The 21,821-nt window shown below is 39.0% G+C and overlaps 1 long non-coding RNA gene across 1 annotated transcript in view; it reads left to right on the top strand.

Moving 5' to 3' along the window:
• LOC147356959 (uncharacterized) overlaps positions 1 to 21,439 on the top strand; it is a 32,215-nt gene extending 10,776 nt beyond the window's left edge. The window contains exons 3-5 of the long non-coding RNA XR_015143684.1: positions 16,145 to 16,282; positions 18,183 to 18,217; positions 21,292 to 21,439. This is a non-coding gene — a long non-coding RNA (uncharacterized LOC147356959). The remainder of the gene's footprint in view (positions 1 to 16,144; positions 16,283 to 18,182; positions 18,218 to 21,291) is intronic.
• The last annotated feature ends 382 nt before the right edge of the window (positions 21,440 to 21,821 follow it).

Genomic DNA, 21,821 nt, shown 5'->3' with positions numbered 1-21,821 from the left:
ACATTGCAACTGAGAATATAATTAAAATTAAATAATAATTCTAAAAATACATTATAATTATCACATAGTTACATATTTTAATAAAATTTAAGGAAAAGTTTAAATCAATGAGCATTTACTCATTGTAGGTGTTGTGGAATGTATGCAGAAAGAATTAGTTTCTACCTCAAGAAGTAATAAACAAAATATCAAGAAATAACAGAAAATTTTGTTAGAAAAATTTAAAAATACCACAGTGATGCATGAGTATTGTGATATGCATGCTATAAACAATGAGACAGGAATATTATTTCATGTTTACTTTATAACTCAAACACATCACAGTTTTGGTATGTGAAGAACAGCTATTAATTTCTAGGTATGGTATTCACATGTGAATTAGTATTGCTATTAATATCACATGAAATGCATTAAATATAAAATATAAAACAGCTATAAAAAAATTTGACTCCATCAATTGGTTAAATTTCTTTTATTCACGTTTCATTAATGTTTTCTTCACATTTCATTAATGTTTTCTTCTTCCCAGATTAAGGATGAATTTCAGTTCATTCTCTATCTAGGTTTCCATAAATTTTGAATTAAGAGAGCCTATGTTGAAAAGGTTTTATAAGTCTTTCAGGAATCTGAATAAATATGCACATTTTTTCTTTCTCCACATATCTGCAATTAAAATTTGTATCTTTCTGAGAAACCTGCAGACTTATAAAGAAAGAATAGCCAAGCTAGTAAAATTAAAATCAGTATCTCTCTAAGGAAACTACACACTCTTGAAGAATGGCCTGGCTCGTTACCAAGAGGAGTACTTAAGATCCAAGGAGTGATTTACTGTTGTACAGTTGCTCTGTTTTTCCCTCTGGTTTTATGAAATGAACTATTGAGCAACAACTTTGTTTATGTCATTAAGATTAAATCTCTGTCAAAATTGTCCTGGAGGAATTCTAAAAGGTCTGGGAAAATGGTTTTAGTATTAACAAGGATGCTGGTTTTTCACATTAAAAAATATTGTGTTTTCTGACATCCTAATTTGTGTATTTGCATGTGTGTGTTTGGAGGGTAGCATGAAAAATAACTTAAGAGTGGTAGATAGATATTTCATTAATTACATCTTGTTTCTTTTTTGTATATGCAGGTATGAAAAATTTTGGTGTGTCTGAGGGGGAATCGGTATGACTTGTTAGAGTTGAATACATTTATAGATGACTCATTTTTCCATCATATGCTACTCAAACTCTGAAGGCTAAGAGACAGTAATATTCTAAACTGTTTAAAATAAAATAGGTATTAGAATGAAAGATATGATGACTTGGGAAGTTATATGCTACTTTAATTTCCAAAATTAGTTTTAAATGACTGCTTATTAAGTGTTGAATTCTGAATGTGATCATGCTTGAAAGACAAGTACCTTTTTTGATATATCTTTTTATTTTTTAATTGAATAAAAGATTATTTAAATTCTGTAGTGCTTTACAATTTTCAAAAGCATCACACACATGATTCACATAATCTCATAACAACCTCTCTTTCATCTCTACCTCTTCCTTCTCCCTACTGGTAACGACTAATTTGTTCTCTGTATCTGTGAGTCTGCTTCTTTTTTGTTTTATTCACTAATCTGTTGTTTTTTTTTTTAGATTCTATATGTAAGTGATATTATATAGTATTAGTATTTCTCTGTCAACTTATTTCAGTTAGCATAATGCTCTCGAAGTTCATCCAGGTTGCCACAATTGGCAAAATACCATTATTTTTTATGGCTGAGCAGTATTCCATTGTTTATCTGTTGCTGTATACTTAGGTTGCTTCCATATTTTAGCAATTGCAAATAATGCGGCTATTAACATTGTATCTTTTTGAGTTAGTGGGTTGTTTTTTTATGATATATACCCAGAAGTAGAATTGCTGGTCATATGGTAGTTCTTATTTTTAGTCTTTTGAAAAATCCCCATACTCTTTCCCAGAGTGACTGTACTGATTTACATTCCCACCAACAGCAGATGAATGTTTCTTTTTCACCATATCCTCATCAGCATTTGTTTATTTGTATTCTTTTTGATACTAGCCATTCTGACAAGTGTGAGGTGATAACTCATTGTGGTTTTGATTTGCATTTCCCTGATGATTAGCATGTTGAGCATCTTTTCCATGTGTCTTTGGCCATCTGTGAAAGATGACAACTTTTAAAAAAATTTTTTATTTTATATTGGAGTTGATTGCGATGTGTTAGTTGCAGGGCTACAGCAAAGTGATTCAGTTATTACCTATTCATGTATACATTCTTTTTCACATTTTTTTCCCATTTAGATTACTATAGAATACTGAGCAGAGTTCCCTGTGCTGTAAAGTAGGTCCTCGTTGGTTATCTGTTTTAAATAAGCAGGGTATACATGGATCATGGATGATCGTGGATGTTCTGTGCTTACACACTGTGATGAAGCCTTACATTAATAAACTGCTACTGAAAAATTTATTTTCTTTCAAGTTCAGATTTGTTGTTATGGTTCTTTAGCTTAAAGAAAGAGAGAGAGAATTTTAAAAATATAATTCTGAATTTCCCCTTGAAGGATTTTTATATTACAGGAAAAACCTCTTGATCTCAATTTCCTTGCAGCTCATGGTCTTACGGTGTAGCATTTTACTTAGTCAACTTCCTTAGTAGTAACACCTGATCGTGTGAAGAATGTGTGTGTCTGTTAAATTATTTAACAAGTCTCACAACTTTATGTAGTGATCTCACTTTATTCTTAGAATACATTCTAATGAAATGTGAGGTAAAGGAAATTTGTGGGAATTCAGCACACTGATCACAGGAGCAGGATCTATTCCTTGAAGCCTTGGTGGCCTAAACTCCCCGTTGACTGAGTTTTCTATACTTCATTCATTGACCCCTATGCTCAGCAACTCATCCTGGCTGGAAAGAGATGGTCACCCAGATATGAGTGCTCGTTTGTGCTACATCTTCCTCTTGTGTGTCATTTGTGATCATTGTTTATGTTGTTGTCATAATTTAATGTGTTGTCATAATAATATAATGTGTGTAAGAGTTGCTTGAGATGATTACTGAAAACCAAATGGAGGCTGTCACTATGTAGGTACTATAGGAGCTTTCTGTTGTAAAGACTCTGTTCAGAGTGGTATTTGACAGTCTTATACAAACAGACCAGAACTCATCTGATGAGTAAATTATTAGACAATTGATAGAGTTTGTAATAGCAGTACTAGTAGAAGTCAGAGTAATAGTTATTGTTCTTTTATTTGTATTCACAGTTTTATAGAAACATTTATATGTATCACTTCACAGATATGACTAACTTCATGATAATTTATTCCATGTTTACTGATGACTCAGGTGCTCAGCTGGAGATGAAGCTCAGAAGACTAGGGAGTTGTACTGAGAGCTACCATGAGGCTAATTTCCAGTCTTAACTCTGAAAGTACTTGCTTACTTTAATATTCTTATTCATATCTTTTATTTCTCCCCAAATTAAAAATTTCCCCATAAATTTTTTGAGAGATTATATAATACAGGAATAGACTACACACTGTTGAGAATAATATTTATATGAAACGAAGAAAGCAAAAAAATTCAAGCTTTTCCATAAGGTCAAAATAACAGTGACATACAACCCACTCCAGTACTCTTGCCTGGAAAATCTCATGGACAGAGGAGCCTGGTGGGCTACAGTCCATGGGGTCGCTAGGAGTCGGACACGACGGAGCGACTTCACTTTCACTTTTCATGCATTGGAGAAGGAAATGGCAACCCACTCCAGTACTCTTGCCTGGAGAATCCCAGGGACGGAGGAGCCTGGTAGGCTGCCGTCTACGGGGTCGCACAGAGTCAGACACGACTGAAGCGACTTAGCAGCAGCAGCAGCATTAAAGTTTTAACACTGTATTCTAATTATTTCTTTGAAAGGCACAGTAATAGTCAATAAAAAAGGCATTGTGAAAAATAAGAGCCCACATCAGGATTTTCAGATTTTAAAATGGAACGATAAGACAAAGCATCTTAGCAGCTTCACTACGGAGGAGATAATTCCTCATGATGTCAACATTCCAATTTAGATTTTTAATTGCCTTGTACTTCCAGTTATTTAAGCAAGTCTGATAAAGGAAAGAGGGAGATTTCATGTAGTTTTTCCTTGATGCGACTTCATATTTTAAACTAATTTTTTTTTAACTGTGCTGTTTTCTTCTTGCTTGGACTAGAAAAAAAAAAAAAAAAAAAGAACAAAATGAATGGAGTTTGAAGTGATATAAGAGCCTGTCTTGAGTCAAATAAGAAATTCTGAGTTCATAATCTGAAACTTTTTCTTAGTTTCAGGTCACATAGTAAAAAACTGAAACCCAAAGCATGCTCTGTCTCTAGGCTGTTTTTTTTTTTTAATATTCATTTGTTTACTTATTTTTGGCTGGGCAGGATACTTGTTGCTGTGTGCCTTTTCTCTAGTTGCGGCAAATGGGGGCTACTCCCTAGTTTCGGCTGTACAGGCTTCTCGTTGCAGTGTCTTCTCCTGTTGCGGAGCATAGGCTCCAGGCACGCAGGCTTCAGTAGTGGTTGTACATGACGTGTGGGATCTTCCCCAGCCAGGGATCAACCTGTGTCCCCTGCATTGGCAGGCTGATTCTTAACCACTGGCCCACCAGGGAAGTCCTGTCTCTAGATTCTTTGAGACTATTTTGGAATTGATATAATTGGGGAGTTACTTTTTACTCTGAATATGGAAGGAAAAAAAAAAACCACAAAATTCACCCTTATCTTGTGAAACCAAGCAGGTAAACATAATTTTTTTTTACTGGATTCCTGTTTTTGCAATTATTGTATGTTAAAATAGTTATGGTTTGGGGTATAAGTCTTTTCAGTATTCAAACCTCTTTAGAACACCATAATGCTGAGAGTTTGTTTTGAAGTTAAGAAAGCTCTGGATACAGGCAAGATGCCTGAAAAATACTGAAAGTGTTAAATCAGAATAGCAGTGGCAGAAAAAGGTGAAGTAATATTAGGGAATATTCATTTTGTTTTGAAAGGTGCCTAGACAGTTGTGGCAGGATAGGTAATATGCGGTTGGGTTTTTATCCAGGCTGTTGAATTACATGAGGGATCAGGGGCAAGTCCCAGTGGCTCTGCCACACTTCTCTGTCCTATTATTTCTTATTTTAGACTTTGATTTTGCTTTAACAAAATGCATGAAATGCTTACCTCAGGCCAAACTATTCACCTATATGTCTTCTCTTGAAATAGCTGCAATTTGCAGCTTCTAGAGATAAAGAGGTCAATTTGTTTTATATAATGTGAAATTACTCAGGAAATAGTCTTGATGTTTAGACTTGGAGACTGAGGTTTCAAATATTTGCTCTGTCCCCAAGAGTGTCCATGGATGGAATGGCCACCTGTTCCTGGAGCAGCGATGCCCCTGGGTCCCCTGCTCACCCTTACCCATCTCTGGTTCCCATCTTCTTCCTGAAATCTCAGTCCCGCTGCTCCTGCACACCACTTTGCACTTGGAGTGCAAGGGGCATCGGGCCTTCTCAGAAATGTAGAGATTTACACCCTTCATAGGGCAAAGCTAAATGTAGATTGTGTGCATGCTGGGTTGCTTCTGAAGTGTCTGACTCTTTGCCATCCCAGGGATTGTAGCCTGCAGTCTCCTCTGTCCATGGGATTCTCCAGGCAAAAATACTGGAGTGGGTTGCCATGCCCTTCTCCAGAGGATCTTCCTGACCCTGGGATCAAACTTGCGGAAGCCCTAAAGGTAGATTAGCACCTAGATTAGAGCAAGATGTTTGCATCTGGAATAAATGTTTGCAATTTTGTGCTCTTGCCTCAGGAATCTCTTGTCACTGGGGTGAATATTCATATGAATGTTTTGTTTGAATAAGCCAGTACATTTATTTATTTACTTAGTATTATTTTACAAAAACTTTAACAGGCTTACAGGAAATTACAACAAATGTGAAGATGTAGGTAGAGTTTATGACACACTATCTGTTCTCAGTTGAGCTTCTAGACCTTTCTATGTGTGTCCTTTTTGTTTAATGGTACTCTTTAGGTAACTATTTGATCCCTGGGTCTGGAGGATCCCCTGGAGAGGGGAATGGCACCCCACTTTAGTATTCTTGCTTGGAGAATTCCACCAATCAGGGGAGCCTGGCAGGCTACAACCCGTGGGGTCGCAAAGATTCAGACATGACTAATACTTTCACATTTCACAAAGTCTCACTAGTAACTACTTAACAGTTAATGATGGGATCATTCATGTACAGTGGTCCAGTTGTTTCTCTGAAGGTTGTAAATTCCTCGAGCTCACTGGAAGCTCCATGTCGTTGCTGTACTGTTGCCCTGAGGAGGGTGGGATTCACCACCCCACCCAAAGTCTGGTCTGAATGTCAAGACTGATGAGACCGCACATACACTGCAAGGTGTGAAGAGGTGTGCCACTCATATAAAGAGGATCTCTGAGGGATGCAGGGCAGGCTGCCAAGGGGATCTGCAAGTGGCTTGGGTGCTGGGGGAGGCACATGGCTTTGATTTTTCTTGAGGTTAGCGGGTAGGTGAGGTGAGAGTTCCCAGGCAGGGTGGGGGCTCGCAAGTTTGGACTCTAAACTGATGGAGACCTAAACGATGGAGAGCACAGGCTTTCTTATTGGTTGCCCAGATGTGGGGTAGGGTGAAGATGGGGAGAACCAGGGCCTAACCGCCATCCGTGATGAGTCATCAAAGGTGGAGTCAAACTTTTTACTTAATAGCAGTGAGCCTCACCTTTGTAAACCAGGCCCTCTTCTCCACCTGCACTGTCACCTGTCGGTCACTATCACCTTTTACTTTGCTTGCTTCCTTCTTTATTTTCATGGAACTGTTCACCAGCTAACAGATGAGTGTCTTCACTCATTGTTTGCATCATCTAGCTGCAGTTGTGAGTTCCCGAGAGTTAAGATTACATCTGTCTACTGCTATATCCTCAGCACCTAAACAGTGCAGGAAGCATAATAGGTACACAGGTTTTTAAAAAATAAGTGTATGTCCATCAGCTTTAAAAGACTTTATGTGCCAGACTGTGGCTGCTTCTAACAAAGTTGAATCCAGGGATTTACAGGACTGCTTTGTGCTTCAGTAAATATTAGTGGAAAGAATTCATCCTTTTAGTTACTTTAATAGAGCACTTTTATTTTTGGATTTTTTTGGTTTTTATTTATTTATATTTTTATTGAAGTGTAGTTCATTTACAGTGTTGTATTAGTTTCAGGTGTGCAGCAAAGTGACTTAGTTAGATATATATATATATTCTTTTTCACATTCTTTCCATTATAAGTTATTATAGAATACTGAATAGGGTTAGTTCCCTGTGCTCTACAGCAGGTCTTTGTTATTTTTCAGTTTTATATATGGTAGTGCTGCTGCTGCTGCTGCTAAGTCACTTCACTCATGTCCGACTCTGTGAGACCCCATAGACGGCAGCCCACCAGGCTCCTCCGTCCCAGGGATTCTCCAGGCAAGAAAACTGGAGTGAGTTGCCATTTCCTTCTCCAGTGCATGAAAGTGAAAAGTGAAAGTGAAGTCGCTCAGTCGTGCCCGACTCTTAGCGACCCCATGGACTGCAGCCTACCAGGCTCCTCCGTCCATGGGATTTTCCGGGCAAGAGTACTGGAGTGGGTTGCCATTGCCTTCTCCATATATAGTAGTATGTATCTGTAAATCCCAAACTCCTAATATATCCCTCCACCCCTTTGTTAACCATAATTTGTTTTGTATGTCTGTGAGTCTGTTTCTATTTTTGTAAATAAGTTAATTTGGATCATTTTTTTAGGACTCCACATATAAGCGATATGTCATATGATAGTTACCTGTCTTCTGTTCATTTCACTTAGCATGATGATTTCTAGGTCCGTCCATGTGGCTGCAAAGGGCATTATTTGGGGGAAATGTATAGCACTTTTGCAAGGTTCTCATAACTTTTTAAAACATTATTGATGTTTAGCTGATTTAAGGTTTTCCTCAGAGTTTTTACTTTCAATAAAGAGACTAAACATATCTTTTATGAAATTGTGCCTCATTTTAGTCCTGAAATAGAGCACAAATACAGTTTATTGAGTCTTATTGATTTGCTTAAAAGTTTGGACAGAGCAGCAAATTTACTGAAGATTTGGGAACTCACGTCTGATGACAAAAATATGCTGAAATTTTAAACGATTTAGAGATTATGCAGACTTGGCCACTCTTGTTCACAGAAAGCACCAAGAAATATCTTAATTTCTGGAACACTAAGTGAATTTTCAATTTAAAATCAACTATGTAAATACAGGACAGTACAGTTGAAGTCAGGGAAAAATCTAATGAATATCCTTTAGGTGAAATTAATTACATGTATTTATTAATATGTCAAATATCCTATCCAACATAAATAAGTTAGACAGACTCATAGATAGATTAATAAGTAAATAAATTGCATAAATAAGATATTGCTCTGCTTTCTAATCTAACCCACATGAGAAAACAGAAGTTATTGTCTTGAAACTAAACAGTACTTTTTGATTTATTACATGTTCTGAGACTTAGGCTGGTTATTTTTAGTACTTAAACATTTAATTCACTCTAATTTAGTAACTTCTTACAAAGGAATTTGATATTTTGCAGCTGTGCAATTCTATGGCTGCTCGACTCCACAACTGACTACAATGCTGTCATTGCTGGGGAAAGGAGACCCGACCCAATCCCCTTCCTGGTGTCCACGCCTTGGTTAGGTTAGCTTTGCACTGCCTGCCTTTTACCAAGTGAAGGAGGTGGAATGCTGTGTGCTCTTTAGAGTAGTCTGTTGCTCGGCAACCACGTCTTCCCTCTTAGGAAACAGGTCAGGAGAAAGGAACAGAGGTGAGGGGGTGGTGAAATGTTTGTCTGCCATCTCTGATAAAGCAGAAATCCTCCGAAAAGATATCATTCTGGATAGATTTGAAACCCAAGAGAAACAAATTAATCTCATTAGGTAAAGGGTTAATATCTGTTGACTAGAAATGCTGTTTCTCCTATCACCTGGAGGAAAGTTTTCGTGATTTTAAATGGTGTCTAAGACCAATAGCATTCTACTTGATAAAGTTCGAAAATTTGATATGACTGTCACCTCAAGGTCAAACCAAAAAAAATTCGGTTTGAAAGAACGGATGTTTTACTTCATATAGGTCATTTATTTAGTTATTCAGAGGCACTTAAATATCATAACAAACTCTAGCTTTTTTTATAAAATAAAAATTCCATTTTTTTTTCTTCTTACTTCAGAATTGGGATTAATGGTGTTTGTCAAAAAAAAAAAAAAAAGAAAAAGAAAAGAAAAACCGCGTTGTAGAATCTTGACTCTTTCTAATTGGAAAATTTGAAACAGAAAGTACTCTTTTTTAATGAAAATTTTCTTTCATGTATTAAATGCTGTGAACTTGTGATAATTGTATACCATTTGGTGAATTTACAGTCTAAAAAAATTAAAATTAAGATCTGCAAACATATGGTAAAACAGACATTTGGGCTAGGAATAGTAGTCAGAAAAAAAGAGTCCATGATTATTTAAAAGTCCTCTTTTACTTCCCCTGTTAAGTCAGATTTTCTTTTAAAAAATATTTTGTCTCAGCTGATATAATTATACATGCTAAACTATCACACATTTTTTTCTATATGACATATGCTATTTAAAAGGGATGCTGTGCCACTTCAGTTCTTCATGGTTAAGACTTATTCTCAGGAGTAGCACTTCTCAGTTTTAAGATGTGAGTCACTTAGGAGAATGTGGTGTCACTCTCCCCACAGCCCCCAAAGGGAATAGCTAAGGGTTGACCCAGGACACTGTGGGTGCTTCTGTGTGTGTGTTGACTCCACCAGAACCTCAAACTGGATCCAAGTAATAATTTATGCATCTATTTGTTTACAGTTCATTCTTTCATTCATTCATTGATGACTCAGTTTTTACAAGGCCAAGGATAAATACAAATAAATTAATTTGGCAACGATTTACTGCTTCCCAGCTGGTTTTCTCAGTAGAGAATATATTGGCTTTGAGAATTGTAGACAACTTAAATATATTTAGAATCCACAGGAAAATATGGAAGAAGAGTTAGCCCTTTTTTTATTCATGATTAGCTCACTAAATTACAAATTCAAAGATCTATCTCTACTTTGTCTTCTGTAAAAGGGTGTTTAAATTTCCTTGTATATCTGTGAAGAGGTATCATTTTGGAGATCTTATTTTTAAATGTATTTTAGATCTTAGTTATAGTTAATAATGTTATAAGTAAGAATAATGCTGCTATATAACCAATAATAAACAATTCTAGCCTATATAAAATACACACATTTATATTCTCATTTATATATATATATATTGAGTTTAATTCATGTAAATGGTTTTAATTTTCAATAAGATGTATTATTATGATTTGTTTAATATTGCTATATGATGAATAATGGAAAATTATCACATGCACACATATTTGTATTTTATGGTGACCCTGGAGACTTAGTTCAGCAGATCATAGCTGTAATTTATATCTTTATATCTGCCCTTAGAGCTGGAACATTTTCCATCCATAACTTTCTCACTCCCACTTTAAAGTTCTCATGCTGGCAGTTAAACCTCAGAAGCATCCAACCACTTTAAAAATCATGTCCTAACCCCTGTGTTATGATTCAGCCCCCTTTGCTCAAACATGAGGAGGTCACATTCTGAGGTACTGTTGTTGTTGTTAAGTCCTAAGTCGTGTCTGACTCTCTGCGACCCTAAGGACTGTAGCCCAAGAGGTTCCTCAGACCATGGGATTTCTCAGGCAAGAATTTTGGAATGGGTTGCCATTTCCTTCTCCAGGGAATTTTCCTGACCCAGAGATCGAACTCCTGTCTTCTGTTTGGCAGCAAATCCTTTACCACTGAGCCACCTGGGAAGCCCCATGCATGGGATAACTTTCCTCAAAATCCATGATATGTAAGGTGAATTCCCCAAAAGCATCTACTTCTGCTTCATTGACTATGCTGAAGCCTTTGACTGTCTGGATTACAACAAACTGTGGGAAATTCCTAAAGAAATGGGAATACCAGACAACCTTACCAGCCTCCTAAGAAACCTGTGTGCAGATCAAGAAGCAACAGAACTAGACCTGGAGGAACGTACTGATTCAAAATTGGAAAAGGAGTATGTCAAGGCTGTATGTTGTCACCCTGCTTATTTAACTTATATGAAATGTGAAATGCCAGGCTGGATGAATCACAAGCTGGAATCAAGACTAAAAGTGAAAGTCGCTCAGTCATGTCCAATTCTTTGTGACCCCATGGACTGTATAGTCCATGGAATTCTCCAGGCCAGAATAATGGAGTGGGTAACCTTTCCCTTCTCCAGGGGATCTTCCCAACCCAAGGATCGAACCCAGGTCTCCCACATTCCAGGCGGATTCTTTACCAGCTGAACCACAAGGGAAGCCTGGAATCAAGATTGCCAGGAGAAACATCAATAACCTCAGGTATGCAGATGTTACCACTCTAATGACAGACAGTGAAGAGGAATTAAAAAGACTCTTGATGAGGATGAAAGAAGAGAGTGAAAATGCTGGGTTAAAACTCAACATTCAAAAAAATAAGAACATGGCATCTGGTCCCATCACTTCATGATAAATAGAAGGAGAAAAAGTGGAATCAGTGGCAGATTTTATTTTCTTGGGCTCCAAAATCAGTGCAAATGGTGGCTGCAGCCATTAAATTAAAAGATGCTTGCTCCTTGGAAGGAAAGCTGTGACAAATCTAGACAACGTATTTAAAAGCAGAGACAGAACATTGCCAGCAGATGTCAATATAGTCAAAACTATAGTTTTCCCAGTAGTCATGTATGGATGTGAGAATCGAACCATAAAGAAGGCTGAGCACCAAACAACTGATGTTTTGGAACTGTGGTGTTGGAGAAGACTCTGGAGAGTCCCTTGGACAGCAAGGAGATCAGACCAGTCAATCCTAAAGGAAATCAACCCTGGGACTGATGCTGAAGCTGAAGCTCCAATACTTTGGCCACCTGATGTGAAGAGCCGACTTATTGGAAAAGCCCCTGATGCTGGGAAAGGTTGAGGGCAGGAGGAGAAGGGGATGACAGAAGATCAAATGATTGGATGGCATCACTGACTCAATGGACATGAATTTGAGCAGACTCTGGGAGATTGTGAATAACAGGGAAGCCAGGCGTGCTGCAGTCCATGGGGGTCCTAAAGAGCAGGACACAGCAACAGAATAACAACAGCAACATTTCTATTTTAACGTGGCCTGGTTGGGTTTTGCTTTGGGGGAAAATTTGCCAAAATATGCTTCTGATATTTTGTCACAATGTGCCTTTTTAATAAGAAAATAACACAGCCTCATATAACTTTGGCAGGTATAGCTAACCTCTGGACTCTCTTGCTTTATAAGATTGCTTCACAACTGTGCAGACTCGTAGTGTGTCAAACAATTTGCATTTAAACGTGATAATCAGGAAAAAGAGGTTTTTTAAAACATAAAGCTCAGATTAAGAATATATTGTATATGCAAATATGCTGATTTAGATGCAGAGGATGAATTCTAACAGTGGGCAAATCTAGAAATTAAGGCTAACACTTTTCCTGAGTGCCCAGTAATGTCGAATTACAATTGAACACCTATAGAAATAAATGTGACATCCAAATGGTTACCAAATGAATATATTACGCTCTGTGATGTTTCACTGAATCCTAAATGAGTACAGAATGATGACATACCAAGAGGTGCTGAAGTACTTCAGACACACTCAGTCAAATGCGTGTGGTTAAATAAAAATCCATGGAATGTTCCTTATATAAAATGAGTTTTTCCTGTTCAGAGGCAAAGTAGAGCAATTTATTTTTTCTTTTACAGACTCATCACAAGTATGAGTTCACTTTAATGAACTTGCTTCGGCTTTTAAAGAAACTCTTGCAGTTTGAAAGTTACATTGCCCTGTTTTTGAACTCTAATGTGATGTTACAATCTTGCCTTTATTGTGTCCTGTGGCACTTCAGTTCAGTTGCTCAGTTGGACTCCTGTCCACCCCACGGACTGCAGCACCCTGTGATGCTTACCCTGCGACCCTGTGACACTTACATTTTCTGTGTTTATTCAGTGAAGCAGTTGTGAGTTGGTTAAGTGGACTAATTGAAAAGCAGAGACATTACTTTGCCAACAAAGGTCCATCTAGTCAAGGCTATGGTTTTTCCTGTGGTCTTGTATGGATGTGAGAGTTGGACTATGAAGAAGGCTGAGCGCCAAAGAATTGATGCTTTTGAACTGTGGTGTTGGAGAAGACTCTTGAGAGTCCCTTGGACTGCAAGGAGATCCAACCTGTCCATTTTGAAGGAGATCAGCCCTGGGATTTCTTTGGAAGGAATGATGCTAAAGCTGAAACTCCAGTACTTTGGCCACCTCATGCAGAGTTGACTCATTGGAAAAGACTCTGATGCTGGGAGGGATTGGGGGCAGGAGGAGAAGGGGATGAGATGGCTGGATGACATTACTGACTCGATGGACGTGAGTCTGAGTGAACTCCGGGAGTTGGTGATGGACAGGGAGGCCTGGTGTACTGCGATTCATGGGGTCGCAAAGAGTCGGACATGACTGAGCGACTGAACTGAAATGAACTGAACTGAACTAAGTGGACTAATGGGCAGAATATGTTAATGCAACTGAAAGGCTTTCCAATAAACTAGGGAGTTGGGATGTTTTAATTGTCCTAGTTAATATGCACTTTTTACTATATATATAAGAAATCTTAAATGTGCTACCTTTAGGTGATGCTAAAAATGCACCTATATTCCAAGTGCCTACTCCCTTTGATAGCTGTAGATTAATGATTGTTGTTGTTCAGTTGCTAAGTCATGTCTGACTCTTTGAAACCCTTTGGACTGCAGCACGCCAGGCTCCTCTGTCCTCCATGATCCCCCGGCGTTGGCTCAAATTTATGTCCATGGAGTCAGTGATGCTATCTCACTACCTCATCTCCGTCACATATTGGACACCTTCTGACCTGGGGGGTTCATCTTCCAGTGTCATAGTTTTTTGCCTTTTCATATTGTTCATGGGGTTCTTGCAGCAAGAGTACTGGAGTGGGTTCCCAGTTTCCTCCTCCAGTGTGCCACAATTTGTCAGAACTTCACTATGACCCATCCGTCTTGGGTGGCCCTGCCCAGCATGGTTCACAGCTTCTTTGAGTTAACGCAAATTCCTCTGTCAGGACAAGGCTGTGATCCATGAGGGATTAATGGTTAGGGAGTGAATTTCAAAGTAAGCTGGTCAACAATGGCCCCTCTGAGGATGGCTCTCTGGGGTGGGATCTACTCCAACAACTGGAGGCGCAGACAACACCCATTGAGTTTCAGGTCCACGTGTGATGAGGACATCCTGGGACAGAGTTGGGTCAGAGAGGAGGGCAGAGGGGAGCCCGGGTGGGAGCTCCTCTCCAGGGGCTGTGGACAGAGGGAGCAGAGAGAACTAAAGAAGCAGGAAACACCACCGCAGCCCAGCTCACGTCTCCTCTGCCGCTCACCATGGAATCCAGCCTAGGAAAGTCATAAAATATTGCAAACCCCAAGTCTGCCAGTGACTTGCTATGAGGCGTTGGTGAGCCCTCTCTGTTTCTGTTTTCACACTAAAATGGGAGTAGGTGTAGATTGCTGGGTCACTGCAGGTTTGGCAGACTCACTTGTATTATACAGCACGAAGTTCACCTGACCAATTAATAGCCGTGGTTACCATTATTTCTCTGGATCTCCCAAGGACCCAGCACCCCAGGAGCTGGCTGTCCAGACCTGCTCCACAGTAACCCTTGCGCCAAGACCCCTTCCATCCCTGAGGCCCTTCCATGCCCCTGCCCCCCTCACCCCGATCTTCTTCTACTCCCTGCTTCATCCCTGGCACATTAGCCCACAGGTATGTTCATTCCTCCTACAGTCAAATCCTTTGCCTTAGGGGTTTTCATCCTTGATGCTCTCTTGATCTTCAAATAAATGGGTGCCCGTTTCTTGTGGTCTTAGCTTAAATATCTCCACCTCTGTTAGGTCTTCTCTGAGCATCAAATCTGCTAATAAAATTATTTTTAAAAATCTGAAAATAAAAATAAAAAAATTTAGTATATAAAAATTATATAAATTTTTTCAAACCATCCTACTTAACTTTCCCCTAGCCAGTATTACTGTCCCATATTTTCTTGTTGTATTTATCGATGGACTGTTTTTGCCCCACTAGAATGCAAACTGCTTGTGAGCAGAGTTTGGTTAATCTGTTCTGTATCTCCTCTACCTACTCTGGTGCTTAAATAAATAAAGGTGCTCAGTAAATATTCATTGGATGAATAAGCATGTAGCGCAAGGAAATGGCAACCCACTCCAGCGTTCTTGCCTGGAGAATCCCAGGGACGGGAAGCCTGGTGGGCTGCCGTCTATGGGTCGCACAGAGTCGGACACGACTGAAGAGACTTAGCAGCAGCAGCAGCAAGGTGGCTTGGGGGTTGCGCTTGCAATTTCTAAGTGTGGGGAAGCCCCTCCTGGGTGCAGGCTGTAATCTCTCAGTGTGCAGTTGGGGGGCGGGCGGTTCTTATTTCCTCAGGGTATTCTGAGGTCTTTTTCCCTCAGATGCGGGCTGACGACTGCTCACTGCTTCTCCTTTTCTTCCTCTTCCTGTCCCTCCTCCTCCTCCTCCACTTCGTTCTCCTTCTTTGTCTTCTGTTCCTTCTTTTGCTCCTCCTCGTCCTTCTAGCTCAGTTTGCCTTAGCCTGTCCAGAGACCCAATTTAAGTTTTGCCCACTCAGGAGCAGTCAGTGTGGAATGAAAGCAGCTTGAGGTTACAGTCAATAAGGAGCAAATTAAGAACATATACTTGTGAATTCAGGTTTCCCTATAGGGCTCTTAACCAAAGTGTGGAGCTATAAATTGCCTCGTGTCCACTGAGAAGACAGTAAGTGAAAGTGAAGTGAAGTCGCTCAATTGTGTCCGACTCTTTGAGACCCGTGGACTGTAGCCCACCAAGCTCCTCCATCCATGGGATTCTCCAGGCAAGAATACTGGAGTGGGTTGCCATTTCCTTCTCCAGTACAGCTGGATAAAAAGAGAATAATAGTGTGATGACCTCTTTTTTTTCCAAAAGACACATGGAAGCTGCCCAGAGAAGCTATAGGTCCCTCACGGGGCCCAAAACACACTCGCTGACAGTTGCTGGAAGTCCAGTGGAAATCTGCTGCGGTCCTGAAATGGAGCAAGGCTTGAGGAGAGCTGTTTACCTGGAGTGAGTGTCTTTCTTTATTCTCTCAAGTTTCAACTCTTTGACTTCCAAGAACATCTGATTCAAATAATCATATCTTATTAATTCTGTATATTGCTGCTGTTCAGTTGCTTAGTCATGTCCAACTCTTTGCGACCCCATGGACTATAGCACGCCAGGCTTCCCTGTCCTTTACTATCTCCCAGAGCTTGCTCAAACTCACGTCCATCGAGTCGGTGATGCCATCCAACCATCTCATGCTCTGTTGTCCCCTTCTCCTCCTGCCTTCAATCTTTCCCAACATCAGGGTCTTTTCCGGTGAGTTGGCTGTTCGCATCAGGTGGCCAAAGTATCACATAATCATATCTTATTAATTCTGAATATAGAAGATAAGAAACATCCAGTATTCACTACCTCCTGGTAGTTTAAATCCCTCTCATGGGGCATTTCTTCTGGGTTTCCTTTGGCCAGTCATCTTGCTTTGCCTGGTTCTGAGTCTGTATTTGGTTTATCTGGGGGTACTCCTGTGTGTGCATGCCTATCTCTTAGGCAAGTGAAGAGGTCTGTGTGTAGCTTGACACCACCTTTCTTCTGACCTCCAATGCACTTTATAGTCAGGAAGGTCTCCTCAATCTCGAGAATGAGAAATATGTCGCTTATCTTTAATCATGGTAGGGCTCAGCTTCTATCGTGCTTCTGCTTTCTTCACATTGGAGTATCGGTCCACAGGGATCCTGTGTGCTAACCCTGAGCCCTTCTAGTCCCTGCCTCAGGGGGACTGTATATTTATTTTTAAAAGTCCCCATATAAGTGGACCAGGGCAGTTCAAACCAATGTTGTTCAAGGGTCAACTGTAATTTTGCCAGCTTTGCAATTTTGTCATTACTAATTGAACCTTAAAATTATTCAAAGTTCTATTATTTTAAACTTTCTCATGAAATGGGTTACCAGTATTAAACTATAGGCATGCATAGACCTGTACTTTAATCTTCAAATGGCACACTTATACTTTAGTCACAGATGGCCTCAATCCTAGCCAGTTACACTTTCAAAGAGCAGAACATGTTTCTAAATGCTTAGGGTCAAGTACGTGAATGCTTAACAGTATATACTCTCAATGGTTTATGGCAATTATCTGAGCCATCTTTGCAAATATCCAAGTGGTAATAATGCTCATATTTGAGCATTAGCTGGGAATGTTATTGTCTTCACTTACCTGCCAAATGTGCAATAAAAAAGCTTATCCTTTAGATGGCTATTAAATCTTTAATGTTCAATTATTTCCAAGTCTGTGACCACTATTTTATTTCATATGGTTATTTTAATTAAATTATTGAATTACAGTTATGAGGTATTTGTCGCATGGCTAATATTTAGTGAATATCTGACTAGAATGATTTCTGCATTGTTGAATTGATCAATCAGATCTCCTCAGCACAGGAATAATTTTGATATTATACTCTTCAATAATAGCAGTTACAGTAAAGAACTGGGCCTTGGACTTGATAAGATGTACATACAGGAAGTGCAAAGTTTGGTGGTGGAATGATAGTGCTATGGCAACTGTGTGGAATGGATGTGGTTTTTTTTTGTTTTGTTTTGTTTTGTTTTGTTTTTGATAAAGAGAAGATTGTTTCACACTTTTAATTTCAATTAACATGAAATTGTAGAATATAAAATTCCATAATTATGGAAATTAGGAAGCAAGTGTATTGACATTTAGTATAGTTCAAAATAATGAGCGGAAACTAAAGAAAATGAGACTCAGAAACTATTACCAGCTTAATGTTTAGAAAGTTTTAGATCTTGGTGGAGATTTAATCTGAGAGCAATCCAATTTCTTGTTATCAAAAATGGTTTTGTTCTTTGTAGTTCCCATTTACAACAACGTTCATTAAAATGTAAATTTCTTACTATTTTTCAGAAACATGTAAGAATTCACCAAAGGTTACAGTCAGGGTAAGTGTTGACTGCGGGCGCTAGCACCCCGTATTTCTCTTCTTCCTGGTAATCTGGCATTTGAAGGGACAGCTAAATGGTGTCGAAAGCTGTACTCTTTCATGTGTGTGTGTGTGTGTTCGTCACTAGGTCATGTCTGACTCTTTGCAACCCCATGGACTGTAGCCTACCAGGCTACTCTGTCTATGCGATTCTCCAGGCAAGTATACTGCAGTGGGTAGCCATTCCCTTCACCAGGCGATCTCCCCAACCCAGGGATTGAACCTGTGTCTCCTGCATTGTGGGCAGATTCTTTACTGTCTGAACCACCAGGGAAGCCCACTCTTTCATGCATGAGGTCTGAATTAATCACATACGCTGGGTTTCTCAAATTATGGTATGAAAATGCCCCCTTCTATGTCCTCCACACTCCCCCGTCCCAACTCTCCCATTCTGGACATATCCTAGGAAAGACTCTGTCTTCTCATAAGGAGAGTTTACTTTTTAAAAATTTCATTTACAAAGACACCTAAAAAATAGTGTGAACACGTTCTGGATCACCTGAATTTTTGTTGTTTAGTCACTAAGTTGTGTCTGAATCATCTGAATAACTGTGCTATAACTGAGTACAGTTAGGCTATTTCAGGGCTCCTCTCTGCTTTATTATTATCAGAAACACATAAAATTTGCCATCTGAACCATTTTTAAGTGTGCAGATTAATCAAATGTGCATTGTTGTGTTACATACCTCTAGGACTTCTTTATCTTATACAACTGAAACTGTCCATTGACCACTCCCCTCCTCCACCTCCCCCCAGCTCCTGAAGCCATCATCTACTTTCTGTCTCTGAGCATTTGACCATTTTGGACTTCTCATATCCTCAAGCTTCATCCATGTTGTAGCATGTCGACTTGCCTTCAAGTTCATGAATTCATCTGCTTGATTGACTCTCCTGTTAAATCTTTTTAGTGAATTTTTCAATCCATTTACTGAATTCTTAAGCTCTGGTATGTCTGTTTAGTTCTTTTTCAGAGTGTCTTATCTCCTAATGTTCTCATTTTTTACATGGATTATTTTCCTGATTTCATTCAGTTGTCTATCTGTGTTGTCGTGAAGTACTTGACTTCCATAAGATGATTACTTTGAATTCTTTGTCAGGTAATTCATAGATCTCCATCTCTTTAGGGTCATTTTCTGGAGAAGTTGTTCCTTCAGTTTGGCCCGAGTTTCCCTGTTTCTTCATATAGCTTATTATTATTATTATTTGTCATGATAGAAAACAACCCAGACACTTTCACCAGTCATTATATAGCCTGGCCTCATACAGGGGAAGGCCTTCACCAATCAATTTGGGTAGAGACTCTGGGGACCTCTCAAGCCTTCGCAGCAGCAGCGTCTCTGGAATTGTGTGTGCCATTTCCCCAATGAGAGGTATTTGATGGTTTCCTTTTCAGGAGTTTGTGATTTCTTGCTCGCTCTGGTGTTTCTCTATGGTACTACAGGTGCTGCTCTCCCCGGCCCCCAAACATCCAAGATGAGCTGGGTTTCCTTGTTGCTGTTGTCGTTGCTGTGGTTTTTTCTTTTTTATTGGAGTATAGTGGCTTTACAATGTGCTATTTCCTGCTGCACAGCAAAGTGAAACAGCCATACGTATATATACGTCCTCTTTTTTGGATTTCCTTCCCATTTAGGTTACCACAGAGCCTTGAATAGAGAAAACTAGGGGGTGATGGAATCACTCATGACCCATATTGAAATTCAAAAAATACTGTAGCTGCCAAAAGCACTTTCACATTCTAAATATGATTTGACTGCAACAAAATGACATTTCTGTCATGATAATTTAAAAAGTGAATAAATAACAAAAAATGTTAATTTAAATTTTTATTATTTGTATATAATTTTAAATTGCTTGCTTAATGTTATATGAATTATAAGAAATATGTGCCTTTTGTTACTCAACCAGGTAACATCAAAATAAAAATAGTCAATGTGGGCTATCTGCTAGTGTATTTTTCTCTTTAAAAGAGGTTCCTACCCCTTATAAGTTGTTATGTGCTGACCAAATTTCCTGGGTTGAAGTCCTAACCCCAAGTACCTCAGAATGTGATAGGATCATTGCAGATATGATTAGTTAAGATAAAATCATAATGGAGTACGGTGGGTTCCTGATCCAATAGACTTGTGTCTTTATAAAAAAGGGGAAATTTAGATACAGGGCACATATACAGGAGGGCTTCCCAGGTGGCCCTAGTGGTAAAGAACCCACCTGCCAATTCAGGAGATATAAGAGACTTGGGTTCAATCCTTGTGTTGGGAAGATTCTCTGGAGGAAAAAAATGGCAACCCACTCCAGTATTCTTGCCTGGAGAATCCCATGGACAGAGAAGCCTGGTGGGCTACAGTCCTTAGGGTTGCAAAGAGTCGTACACAATTAAAGTGACTTAGCACGCACACTTTCCTGCATTGGAGAAGGAAATGGCAACTCACTCCAGTGTTCTTGCCTGGAGAATCCCAGGGACAGGGGAGCCTGGTGGGCTGCCGTCTATGGGATCGCACAGAGTCGGACACGACTGAAGTGACTTAGCAGTAGCAGCAGCAGCATGCACATATCCAGGAAGAATGCCACAAGAACGTGAAGATGGCCATCTTCGAGCCAGTGATAGACACCTGGAACAGGGTTCCTCTTGGATCTAAAAAGAACTAACACTCTCATGTCTTAATTTCAAAATTCTAGGCTCCAGACCCATAAGACAATCAATTTGTATGATTTAAGCCATCCAATTTGTGATACTTTGTTATAGCAACCCTAGCAAATTAACACATCTGACTGAGGTTCTGAAAAATACTTAGCTTTCTTCTCCTCTGTAAATTTGCTCAATATTCTTGAAGCTTTCTCACATGACTCATTTTGGCAAAAATTATATTTATATATATATATATATATATCTGTTTTTAAATCTCTTTTCCCAATTGTCCCATGAATTTACTTGTAATATTATTTATTCAATTAAACTGGAGCTTACAAGATCTGTTTTAAAATAGTTTCAATGATGTCACTTCCTTTTTTGCTGACCTTTCTTTTTTTACACAGTTTTGGAGAGTCAGAAACCCTAGGACCAATTGACCATCATCGAGAAAACTGCCAAGGTACAGCGTATGTGAGTGTGACATGTAACTAGACTGTGATGGCGCTGTATCAAAAGAACGCACAGTAAACTCCACTGCATTCTTTATAGTCATCATTGGTATAGTATTTAATACTTACATAATTGCCCTGCACTTTTCTGGCCTCTTCCTTTTTTCATTCTTCCTACCTGTCTGGGCATTACTGCTTGTCCTTTTTCTTTATTTCCCTTGATTACATATATCTTAGTTACATATTACATATTCTTGTCCCAATTCACATGCAATATTTTTCTTGAAAGATGATAATTATTTAATTATGTTTTAGAGAATTTCTTGCCTACTATTTATGTTCCTAGAGCTAAAGAAAAAGGATTTCAAAAAATCACCTGAGAGAAAAAGAAAATAGTCTCCAGATTCCATCATTTCCCATAAACCCTCTTTGCTTTTTCTCTGACTAATGAATGCAGAGTGGAAATTACTCACACTCCAGCAGCA

Source organism: Bos grunniens, chromosome 16 (genome assembly GCF_055505025.1).
Source record: "Bos grunniens cultivar Pamir isolate PY7600 chromosome 16, Bosgru_T2T1.0, whole genome shotgun sequence".
NCBI classification, from domain to species: Eukaryota; Metazoa; Chordata; class Mammalia; order Artiodactyla; family Bovidae; genus Bos; species Bos grunniens.
The sequence above is the reverse complement of the archived record's forward strand: the minus strand, read 5'-3'. Positions and strand labels throughout refer to the sequence as shown.